This window comes from Pan paniscus, chromosome 6 (assembly GCF_029289425.2).
Source record: "Pan paniscus chromosome 6, NHGRI_mPanPan1-v2.0_pri, whole genome shotgun sequence".
In the NCBI taxonomy this organism is placed as follows: Eukaryota; Metazoa; Chordata; class Mammalia; order Primates; family Hominidae; genus Pan; species Pan paniscus.
The window spans coordinates 195,677,842-195,691,211 of record NC_073255.2 but is presented as its reverse complement, the minus strand read 5'-3'; positions in this window follow the sequence as shown (position 1 = coordinate 195,691,211).

The window sequence follows — 13,370 nt, the reverse complement described above, 5'->3', positions numbered from 1 at the left end:
GTGATACTGATGATAGAATCTTAGAAATCCAGGGAGAAATAAGTAATAATGAAACGAGTGTTTGTGGTAGATCCAAATAATGGTGAACTTTATATAACAACAACAACAACAACATCTGGAGAGGTTTAAAATAGACGTACATGATAAAAATAGTATCTTAGTCAGTTTGGGCTGCTATAACAACATACCATGGACTGGTTCACTTATCAACGACAGAAATTTATTTCTCACAGTTCTGGAGGCTGAAAGTTCAAGATCTGGGTTCCAGCATTGTTGGGTTCTGATGAGGGTTCTCTTTCAGGTTGCAGACTTGAGATACTGACTTCTCATTGTATCTTCCACATGATGAAAAGAATGCAAGCTAGCTCTCTGTCTCACTACCTGATAGAACAAGCAATTTAAACATATCAGGATACAGTTAAATAAATTTGAAGTAATTAACATAATGGAAAAATAGTCCCCAAAACATCAAAATATATATTTTTTGAGTACACAAGAAACAGTAACCAAAAAATTATATCTATTGAGTCACAAAGCATGTCAGAACAGACTTTAAGGGCTGAAATTGTATTAAATTTTTTTTATCACAATTCAACTAAATTAGGTAAAATAAAAAAAGACATAATTAGAAAATCCCTTTATAAATTAAGAAATCTACTTCTGCACTAACTGGATACTTTATTTTAATGAATCACTTTAATTTTTAATGTGTAATATGTAATTGTGGTTATGTTTGCAAGAAAGGTGTATGGTGGCTTTCTGTTCTATTTTCTCTCCTTTTGTATATTTCTCAAAATATCTGTGATAACAGGTAAAAAACACTTAAATAAGTGATGGATCAAAACAAATCAAAAGAGAAATTAGAATACATTAGGAACTGAAAAATAATGAAAATACTATTTATGAAAACATTTCATATGCACACCTAATAAGCATAGCAAAAGCTTTGACAATTGAGCTGATATTGTAATTACCACCTATATAAAGTGAGATTGAATTTTTAGTCTAAACTTAACTAAGTTGATTGCCTGATAAAACAAAATGTCAACATCTGCAGAGGATGTGACAGAACCCATACTCTCAAAACAGAATAGGCTATATGCTAAGGATACCATTCAAAATTACTCAACATAGTAGGAACCAAAAATATGTCAAATTCTCAATGGAATTGATAATCAACATATGCCACCCCTAAGATGACTCAGATGTTGGAATTATAAGAGAGACTCAGAGGCAGCTGTTGTAAATATGCTCTATGCAGTAAAAATGAACACTTTTGAAATGATGAAAGTATGGAAATTCATAGCAGAGAGATAGAAACTATGAGAAAGAACCAACTGGATATTTCAGAACTGAAAACTACAAAATTTGAAATAACAATAATAAAAATAACAATAATCATATTAATAAAAAACAACCTTATTGGATAGGCTCAATAGGAGAATGGAAATAACAAAGGAAAAGGGCAGTGAACTTGAAGATAGAGCAACAGAATTTATCCACAGACAGAAAAAATATATTTAAAAATTATAAATGCCTGATGTAGCTGTTGGACAATATCAAAAAGTATAATGTCAAAGCGATTGGAGTCTTGAAAGGAGAAAAGAAAGAGATTGGTGAAGAAGAAAAATTAGAGAAAATTATGACTGAAACCTTAAAGCTTGTGTTTCAAACTTGGTTAGACACATAAACTTGCACACTGAAGAAGTTCAGTGAACTCCAACTAGGTTAAACTAAAAACAAACAAATTGCATCTCAATATATTACAATTAAACTGCTGAAAACCAAAGACAAATACAAATATTTTAAGGGTTTTTTTTTCCTTTTTAAAAACTTTTATTTAAGTTCAGGGGTACATGTGCAGGGTTGTTACATAGGTAAACTTGTGTCATGGGGTTTTACAGATTAGTTCATCACCCAGGTATTAAGCCTAATACCCATGAGTTATTTTTCCTGATTCTCTCCCTCTTCTCACTCTCCACCCTCCGAGAAGCCCCAGTGTGTGTTGTTCCCCTGTACGTGTCCATGTGTTCTCATCATTAAGCTCCCACTTATAAAGGAGAATATGGGATATTTGGTTTTCTGTTTCTGTATTAGTTTGCTGCATCCATGTCCCTGGAGAGAACATCTCATTCTTTTTTATGGCTGCACAGTATTCTATGGTGTATCTGCATGCATGTGTCTTTATAATAGAACAATTTAAATTCCTTTAGGTATATACCCAGTAACGTGATTGCTGGGTCAGATGGTATTTCTGTCTTTAGGTCTTTGAGGAAACACCATGCTGTCTTCCACATTGGTTGAACTAATTTACACTCCCACCAACAATGTATAAGCATTATTTTTCTCTCCATAACCTCATCTGTTTTTTTGTTGTGTGTTTTTTTGTTTTTGTTTTTGTTTTTGAGACAGAGTCTCGCCCTGTTGCCCAGGCTGGAGTGCAGTGGCACGATTTCAGTTCACTGCAACCTCCATCTCCTGGGTTCAAGCAATTCTCCTGCCTCAGCCTCCCGAGTAGCTGGGATTACAGGCATGTGCCACTACACCCAGCTAATTGTTCACTACAGCACAATTCCCAATAGCAAAGACATGGAATCAACCTAAATGTCTATCAAAGATAGACTGAATAAAGAGAGGAAGAATTTGAGTCTCACCTTGAAAGATTGATAGGATATGCATAAGCAAAAAAGGAATGATTGTAGCAATGAGCAGAGGTTTAGAAAACTAAAGGCAAGTTCATGACCAGGTAGCTGACAAAACTGGTGGAACCAACGAAAGGGCTCTGGGGAAGAATAATCAGAAATGGGACTACAAGAGCTGACTGGTGTACGATTGGAGAGGCCCTGAAAATAGGCCAAAATGACTGGATTATATTTGTTGAAAACATATAGACAAGGAGTGAAGCTGATTAATATCTAATTATTCTAAGAACTGAAGTTACCCAAGGACTGATCAAAGCCATGAAATACAGTCCAAGTTACCTTACACTAGTGATTTTGTATTAAAGAATTTTCGGAGAGATGGAGCTGGGACAACTCCAGTTTTCTGGCTCAAGTGACCTCCAGGCTGTGGTGCTGGTAACAAAGGCAGGGAATCCACTTGCACATTGAGTTTTGAATGGGGTAGAACTGGATCATGCTGGCGAATGTACAAATAGCAGCAGTCATAGGTCACATGCGGTCTCTGCCTGGTGCGGTGTGTGCATCACCTTCGTCGTGTCGCAGGTATGTTATCGTCTCTGCTTTGTGGATGGAGAGGCTGATGAGGATGGGCAATGTGTCCGGGCAGAACTGAATGTGAACACACTGCTGAGCTCCAGAGCCTGCGCTCTCAATCACTATTACACACAGTGCCTCTGTCAGACACAGGCGGGAGTTTAGGTGAAAGATATGAGCCCAGCTCAGAGTCCAAAGTCACTGAGTTATAAACGGTCACTGCAGTCACAGGAGTGCATAAAACTTATTCTCAGGCCAACCAGTTCTTAGTGAGCACCTGCCTATGTACAGGGAAGGTCCTGAGTTGCCACTGAAGACCCAGAGCCGTGACACAACCTTCCTCCAAATAGTTCCCATCAAATGACTCGATTTGGGGGAAAACAGACAGGAAAACAACCATCCTATTATAGCATGATAGTGCCAAAATAAAATGTTTATATGTTTCAAAGAAACACGGGTAAAAGGAATGTATAGTGAACTAGTTTAGAATAAAGAGAAGAGGGAACTCCAGAAACATTGACAGTTTAGGAGATAGAGGGAAAACAGGCCACATAAAATGTGATCAAGTAAACTGGCCCAAGGCAACGAGGGGGAACCAAGGGTGAATGGCAAAAGAAGCCAACACAGGAGAGCCTCGAGCAGGGCTGGCCCCATAAAACGCCACCGAGAGGCCAGGCTGACCAAGGCTGACCCTCGCAATTGGACAACCCGGAGTCCACAGTGGACCTTGTCCACACGGTTTTCGTGGCATGTCAAAGAGGTCAGCAGAACTGCAGTGGGGGGAGAAGCGGATGTCTGACGAGGAAGAGAAGGCAGTGAGCCTCATTTGCTCTTCAGAAAGCTTTACTGGGATGCTACAGAGAGAGCTAAGCATTTAGGTTGAGAGTGCATTTGAGAATGTTTTACATTTACATTTATTTGTTTTTTTCCCTCCTGGAATGTGAAAGATTTGGGCATGGTACCACCCTATGGTAAAGAGCTAACAGAGAAAGAAATGTTGACATCTTAAGAGAAAAGGGTAAATAAATGGAGAAGGCCCTAGAGGAAACGGGGAGGTTATGGGATAAGTCAAGATCTCCTACTGAAGCTGAGGACTCTTAATCTTCTGTAGTTCTTTGGAGGACTCAATGAGCCAGCCACCTATAAGTCCTGTAAACTCTTAACCCTTATGAAAATTCTAAAAATGTGAAAATAACTATAAAAAAGGTACTCTTTCAAGTTTGATATCTGTTGATCTCTTCAATGGTTTCCACTGCCAATAAGTTGGAGTAGGAGTAGGTTAGCACAGGTAGCAAATAGCAGTTTAAGTCTGAATCAGCTATGCTTTTTTTTTTTTTTTTTTTTTTTTTCAGATGGAGTTTTGCTCTTGTTGCCCAGGCTGGAGTGCAATGGCTCAATCTTGGCTCACTGCAACCTCCGCCTCCCAGGTTTAAGCAATTCTCCTGCCTCAGCCTCCTGAGTAGCTGGGATTACAGGCATGTGCCACCACACCAGGCTAATTTTCTATTTTTTTTTTTTTAATAGAGACAGGGTTTCTCCATGTTAGCCAGGCTGGTCTCAAACTCCCGAACTCAGGTGATCTGCCTGCCTTGGCCTCCCAGAGTGCTGGAATTACAGGCGTGAGCCACCACGCCCAGCCCAGCTATGCTTTTAAAAACTCAAAAGCAAACGAAACCTTTATGAAACTCCTATTTCAAAAATAAATTATTGCTCAATGTGTTCCTCTTGGAACCCCTTTTTAGAGGAGAGCAACTTGGACAACCCCTACGCACAGAATGCAACTTAGGAGGAGAAATGTCAGAAGATGTCGGTGAACCTGGCACTGAAAGGAGAGTCAGAATCTGTGTTACAACTCCAAGTAACCTCCTTCTGAATTAGATCTGCTGAAAAGCACTTGTGTTTCATTCAATTTTCCTAACATCAATCTCTCAGGAGATTTGTTCTCATTTCACTTCAGACCATATGGTTTAAATATAGATAGACTCCTACTTTTCTTCTACCTTTCCAGCTAAATATGATTCTATTTTTACTGAAGGGAAAATTCACTGCTGGTCAGAGCGTGTCTGCTTTAAGGATGAGTTCATTGCCAAAGAGATGCCTTGGGTGGTCTCACCCTTCCATCGACATCTTCATCGCCTGCAGCATGGAAGTGTGGAATTTTTACTGAGCTCTCTGATCTCACCAATGCTAGCTTGAGTCAGACTTTATGAGTTATTTCCTTTAAACAATTAGAGAACAAGAGGTCCTGGGTTAACAAAACAAAATAGTAAGACAACTTGCCTTATTGGATTTATGTTAATATCTTTATTTTCTGGTTCAGGCATACAGTTTTCACATCAGCAAAAGTGTTGTTTTTTTCAACTCAACAGAAATTTCCTGACTTCTCTGCTCTTACATGTTTTCAGAGTAAGCTCAACGGCAACACAAAAATAAGTTTTAGCTTCGTATTTTTCATTATCAAATCTAAATTTTGAACTCAATTTCATCAAAGTGAGACGTAGAATATTTCGATATGGCAACTTCTTTAGCTACGAAACAAGACTTCATGATCTTTATTATGATTAAACTTTATAGCCTCATTAATTTTCCTTCTCTTCAGGTGAACACCCATTTGCTTAGCAATCCAATAATGAGTGCCTTAGGAAGTGTTTAGGATTAGCCAGTCTTAAGGAAAAGCAACTGAAATTTTTACCCCAAATTGGCAGGAAATAAGTTACTTAAAATATTAAATATGCCTTTTGGGCCCATGTCTCCTGCAGTATAGACTTGTATTTTACAAACTTCATAAAATGATCTAGAGGTGAAGGCTGCTGTCACATGGGCTAACACATGATGACACAAAGCAGTGTGGTGTGACATGTGCCCCACTAGGTTCCTTAAGCGTGTATGTCACTGAAAGCTGAAGGTCCAGCAGCCGGCCAAGTCCATGGCACCCAGCTGAGAAGCAGGTGTCCCTGAGAACCCCAACATCCTGGGCTGTGTGTGGGGAAATAAAGCAAGGAAAACAGCCCCATTGCACACACACTGCAGGCAGAGACCCAGCAAATTAGCTTAAAAGCAGCTTGGAATTGGGAGGTGGGGTGACCTCTAGAGCTGTCCTGCAGCCATCCAGGAGTGCCGTGTGTGTGAGTCCCAGTAAACTCACCTACTCGTCAGGCTGGACTCATCCGAGCCATTCTTGTCATTCTTTGATCTCTCGGCTCATTCCCAGTTGGGGGGTGAGTTACAGTCCCAATTTTTTCTCCTAACAGACAGTTATCTTCACCCAGTTATATTCTCATTTCCCTTCAAAGCCCTGCTACTTCTTACCCCCAAGGAAACATAAACAGTGTTTCATAGTCATATATGCTGAAAATATGTCTCCTCTCCAGTGGGCCACGTGAGACATTTAAGTATCAAAAAAATGTACCGAGACCCAAAAAACCTCAGTATTACTTATTGAAATAATTTTTTGGTTAATTACACAGAGACTAACGAAAACACACATTTATTCAACTTGCTATATGCCAGAAAAGCTAAAGTCCCTTCAGAAGTATTAACTTACTGATTCTGAAGCGTGGCAAGTCCTGGGTCTGGCAGAACCCTCAGTGCATTGATGCAGGCGGCAGACACGCAGGTGGAGGCATGAGCAGAGCTGAGATGTTCTGCTAAGAAATTGGAGGCATTCAGCAGGGCGTGGAGGAGTTGGAGCTGGATGCAGGTGAGATTTGGAAGCTAAATGGATGACGTGCAGGGAGATGAAGGACACCAGGAATCCTGCTGTGTCAGTCAGAAGGAGAACCCACAGGAAATTCGGCAGCCCAGGAGAACTCACAGGAAATTCGGCAGCCCAGAAGGAGAACTCACAGGAAATTCGGCAGCCCAGAAGGAGAACTCACAGGAAATTCAGCAGCCCAGAAGGAGAACCCACAGGCCTCGTTTTACTGCACTTCCCTTTATTGTGTTTCACAGGTGCTGCTTTTCTCACAAACTGAAGGTTTGTAGCAACCCTGAATTGAGTGAGTCTATAGGTGCCATTTTTCCAACAGCATGTGCTCACTTCATGTTTCTGTGTCACATTTTGATAATTCCCATAATATTCCAAACTTTTTCATTATTATGAATGTTATGGTAATCTGTGACTGTTGATCTTTAATGTTACTATTGTAATGGTTTGGAGGCCCATATAAGGTGGCCAACTTAATACATGTTGTAAGTTCCAATGGCCCCACCAACCAACCTTCCCCCCATCTCTCTCCCACTCCTTGGGCCTCCCTATTTCCTGAGACTCAAGAATATTTAAATTTGGCAAGTGCCTCTAAGTGCTCACATGAAAGAAAAAGCCACACCTCTCTCACCTTATATCAAAAGCTAGAAATGGTTAAGCTTAGTGAGGAACCCATGTTGAAAGGCATGAAAGACTGAAATCGAGGCCTGTTGTGAAAAATGGTTAGCCAAGCTGAGAATGCAAAGGAAAAGTTCGTGAAGGAAAGTAAAAGTGCTGCCCCAGTGAACAAATAAATGATGAGAAAGCAAAACAGCCTAATCCAGAGGTGACAGGCTGAACTCTCTTCAATTCTGTGAAATCCAAGAGAGGAGAGGAAGCTGCAGAAGAAAAGTTGGAAGCTCACAGAGGTTGGTTCATGCGGTATAAGGAAAGAAGCCATCTCCATAACATAAAGTGCAAGGTGAAGCTGCAGTAAGTTATCCAGAAGATCTAGCTAAGATCAGTGATGAAGGAGGCTACACTAGACAACAGATTTTCGGTGTAGGTGAAGCAGACAGCTTTTGGAAGAAGATGCCACCTAAGACCTTCATAGCTAGAGAGGAGAAGCCAATGCCTGGCTTCAAAGCTTCAAAGGACAGGCTGAGTCTCTTGTGAGGGGCTAATGCCACTGGTGACTTGAAGTTGAAGTTAATGCTCATTTACTATTCCAAAAATACTAGGGCCTTTAAGAATTATACTAAATCTACTCTACCTGTGCTCTATAAACGGAACAACAAAGCCTGGATGACAACACATCTGTTTACAGCATGGTTTACTGAATATTTTAAGCCCACTGTTGAGACCTACTGCCCCAAAAATATTCCTTTCAAAATATTACTGCTCATCGACAATGCACCTGGTCACCCAAGAGCTCTGATGGAGAATGAATGTTGTTCTCATGCCGGCTGAAACAACAACCATTCTTTAGCCCATGGAGTCATCTAAACTTTTGAGTCTCATTTAAGAAATATATTTCATACATCCATAACTGCCATAGATAGTCATTCCTCAGATAGATCTGGGCAAAGTAAATTGAAAACCTTTCAGAAAAAAATTCACCACCCTAGATGTCATTAAGAACATTTGGGATTCACGAGAGGGGGTCAAAATATCAACATTCACAGGAGTTTGGAAGAAGTTGATTCCAGCTCTCATGGATGACCATGAGGGGTTCAAGACTTTGGTGGAGGAAGGAACCAGAGATGTGGTGGAAAGAGCAAGAGAACCAGAGTTAGAAGTGGAGCCTGAAGATGGGACTGAACTGCTGCAATCTCATCATCAAACTTACATGGATAAAAAGATGCTTCTTATGAGTAAGTAAAGAAAATGACTTAAGATGGAATCACTCCTGGTGAAAATGCTGTGGATATTGTTGAAATGACAACAGAAGATTTAGAATATTAAATAAACCTAGTTGATAAAGCAGCAGCAGAGTTTAGGAGGTTGATTCCAATTTTGAAAGACGTTCTACTGGGGATAAAATGTTGTCAAACAGCATCATGATAGAGAAAGGCTTTGTGAAAGGAAGAGTCAGTCAATGCAGCAAACTTCATCATTGTTTTAAGAAATTGCCACAGCCATCCCAGCTTTCAGCAGCGCCCACTCTGATCAGCCAGCAGCCATCAACATCAAGGAAAGACCCCATCATCAGCAAGGATTTCCACCTGCTGACAGCTCAGATATCATTAGCATTTTTAGCAATAGTCTTTCAATTAAGGTATATACAATGTTTCTTAGACATAATGCTATTGCACACTGGAAAAACTACAATATAGCATAAAAGTAACTTTTATATGCATTGAAAAACCAAAAAATTTGTGTGACTTGCTTTATTGTGATATTCATTTGATTATGGTGGTCTGAACTAGATCCACAATATCGCTAAGGTATGCCTGCATGAAAAAAGTTCAAATACCTAACAGGACTTCTCACCAGCTGTCTATAAAATCAGGATTGCTATTTTTTCAGTTACCCAGCTATGGTGAATTTTATAGCCAACAGAAGAGGCTGTAATATATTCCTACAAAGAAAACTGAAAACAAAGCCATTGAAGGAGGCAGACACGTTTAAATCGTTACAACCTGTGCCAACTGAGGAGCAATCAGTATTTCTGATAGTTTGTCATTATCAGATGTTTGTACCTCAGTCATGGCTGTTTTGACGGGACACACACAGACAGACAGGAAAGATGCCAAGTGCAGGCGGGTGTTCCCCCAGGGACACGATCGTAGTGCGGGTCGGGGGCAGCTGAGTGTTCACAGGAGGGACCTGGACAGCTCAAAAAGGAAGAAGCTAAAAGTCACATGACCTACTTCAAAATTGTACCCATGAGTAACTCTGAAATACATTATAATTCCCCCACATTCTTGGACTAAGAGTTTGCAAATGTTAAGAAACAGAATTTCTTCTGTCTGGAAAACAAAATAATAAATCCTGTTCCTACAGGTCAATCCACCCACAGGAAATTTGGAAGCATGTTCTTCTGGCTTGGTGTGTAGGAGCTTCTGGTTTAGCTGAGGATTCCAGGAAAATATTGCTTTTCAGGGACTCCTAATTATTCAAGAAGAAGGAAAAACCAAGGCCCAGGGACAAATGCAGCCTGCCAGACCCACCTGAGGCGTGGGGGCCAGTTCCGGACGCCCGCCCAGTGCCCTTTCCATCTCAGATAGCATCGTGACAGATGACCTGAGGCATGGGGGCCAGTTCCGGACGCCTGCCCAATGCCCTTTCCGTCTCAAATGGCATCATGACAGATGACCTGAGGCATGGGGGCCAGTTCCAGACACCAGCCCAGTGCCCTTTCCGTCTCAAACGGCATCGTGACAGATGACCTGAGGCATGGGGGCCAGTTCCAGACGCCAGCCCAGTGCCCTTTCCGTCTCAAATGGCATCGTGACAGATGTCCGTCCTGTGGTCCGTTACATGAGGGGTAGGGAGGAGGCTGCCCCTGGCCAGAAGTGGGTCAGTGGCCACAAAACCTGAAAGTTGAAGTGTTTGCTTTTCAGGAGAAGCTGCATTGTCCACGGGGCCGGCTGATTAGTGAGGGAGGTTTCCTAAGACGTGAAATCACCAAGATCAAGGAAAAGCTTTAAAGCATAACACACCAGTGTCCTGCTCACAGGATCCTCAGAGCCGTCTCGGTAGTGATGCTGTGATCGTCCGTGTTTCTGCTCACGGGATCCTCCCAGCAGCCCCGTTGGTCAGGCCTTGGTTATCTGTGTGTTTCTGCTCACGGGATCCTCACAGTGGCCCTGTCAGTGATTCTGTGATTATCTGTGTTTCTGTTCACGGGATCCTCACAGCGGCCCCGTCAGTGATTCTGTGATTATCTGTGTGTTTCTGCTCACGCGGTCCTCAGAGCTGCCCCATCAGTGAGCCATGATCATCGTGTTTCTGCTCACACGATCCTCACAGCGGCCCCGTCAGTGATTCTGTGATTATCTGTGTGCTTCTGCTCACGCAACCCTCACGGCGGCCCCGTCAGTGATTCTGTGATTATCTGTGTGCTTCTGCTCATGCAACCCTCACGGCGGCCCCGTCAGTGATTCTGTGATTATCTGTGTGTTTCTGCTCACGCGATCCTCAGAGCTGCCCCATCAGTGAGCCATGACCATCCATGTTTCTGCTCATGCGGTCTTCACAGCGGCCCCGTCAGTGATTCCGTGATTATCTGTGTGTTTCTGCTCACGCGATCCTTAGAGCTGCCCCATCAGTGAGCCATGATCATCCGTGTTTCTGCTCACGCGATCCTCATGGCGGCCTTGTCAGTGATGCCATGATTTTCTTCACCCTCAGGCGAGGTCCGGGGCCCTCTGAAGCCTGCGTCACCTGTGCGGGGTGACTGCAGGGATGAGGCAGCATTGGGATGGAGCCCCGTTATGCCCTCGATCACTGCACCCACTGACAAAGCCCAGGTGTGTGGAGAGAGAAGCCTGGGAATGGCCGTGGCCTTGTGGGCTGGGTGTTTAAACTCCCATCTCCCAGGACAACCTTGATAAAGGACTCAGAGTCCCCCAGGTTACAGCCAGTGCTGTGGGAAGGGTGCAGCGGAGGAGCTCGTGGTGTGGTGAGTCGTCTCTGCCACCGGAGATGTGGACCCCACCCCAGGCATGGCATCAGGCCTGCCTTTCACTTGGTAGGTGGCATGGAGTCGCTCGTGTTCCCTCAAAGTTCACCCCAGGATGCAACAACACCATTTGGGAACAGGCAATGACACATCTCCCAGGTCCAGCAAGCACGCCCAGGCCCTGCGCCGTCTCCAGCCGCACGCTCACCTTTTGGATGTCGCTGTGGATTTCGGTGCTCACTCGTGTTCCCTGGCCTTCTGGCCTACCCACGGCACGCATGTGGGGTCTGAACTGAGTTTGGGCCGTAGAAACAAGCAGAGAAAATCTGAAATCATTCAAAATATCTCCCTGTACTGGAAACACATGACCCTGAGCTTGTGAGAGGAGCAGAAGCTTAAGTGAGAGAAAGACCCCGAGGGAGGGTGAAGGCAGCGACCACAAATGAGCCCTTCAGAAGAGGATCCTTTCTTCGCTACTGTTAGAATACTTGTAATTGACAAATCGTAATTGTGTTACATTGTAGGTAGGATTTGATGTTACAATATATATACAATGCGGAATGATTGAATCAAGCTAGTTAACATCACCTCAAATACTTGATCGTTATTTTGTGGTGGGAGCATTTGAAGTTAAGAGAATTGCTCTTATCGATTTTGAAACATATACAGGCATCCGTTGGTATCCATGGGGGATGGGTTCCAGGATCCACAAGACACCAAAATCTTATACTCCAGTCCCACAGTCGGCCCTGCGGAACCCACAAATACAAAAAGTCAGCCCTCCGCATACACGGGATTCTCATCCCTCAGTGTTTGGCTGTGGACAAGGAATCTGCTGTGCAGACCCGACTGTGTGGACCTGTGCAGCTCAGGCCCTCATTGTTCCCAGGTCAGCTGGCACTAGCTGTAGTCACCCTGCTGTGCAATAGATCATTAGAACGTATTCCTCCTAACTAAAGCTTTGCAGCCTTTGACTGACATCTCCCCATCTCCTCCCTTCCCTCCTTCCCCAGCGCCTGGTAACCACCATCCCGCCCTCTGCTTCCATGAGTTCAGCCCTTGTAGTGAGGTCGTTCAGTATTTGCCTTTCTGTGCCTGACTTATTTCACTTAACTTGACGTCCTCCAGGTTTGTCCATGTTGTCATAAGTGACAGAATTTTCTCCTTTTTTAAGGCTGACTAGTATTCCATTGTTTAATACCACATTTACTTCAGCCATTCATCCTCTGATGGACACAGGTTTCTTCCACATCGTGACTGTGGTGAGTAGTCCTGCAGTAAACATGGGGGTGCAGGTGCCTGTGCGACATACTGATTCCATTTCATTTGGCTGTAAGCCCGGTAGTGGGATCGCCGGAAACTATGGTAGTTGTAGTTTTAGTGTTTTGAGGAACCTCCATACTGCTTTCCACAATGGCTGAACTAATTTATGTTTTCTCCAACAGGGTACAAGGATTCCCTTTTTGCCACATCCCCACCAACGCTTACATTTCGTCTTTTTTGAGAATAACCATTCCAGCAGGTGTGATGTGATAGCTCATGATTTTCATTTGCATTTCTCTAATGATTAGTAATGTTGAGCATTTTTTCATGAACCTGTTCGCTATTTGTATGTCTTCTTTTGAGAAATGTCTGTTCAGGTCTTTTGCCCATTTTAAAAATCAGGTTGTTTTCTTGCTATTGAGTAAGAAATATGGGTTGAGTTCCTTACATATTTTGGGTATTAACCCTTTATCAGATGTACAGTTTGTAACCATCCATGCTGTGGGTTGTCTCTCTAATTAGGAGAAAATAATTTTAGCTGGACCAACATCTCTTACTATGTTGCATCAAGAGGAAGGAG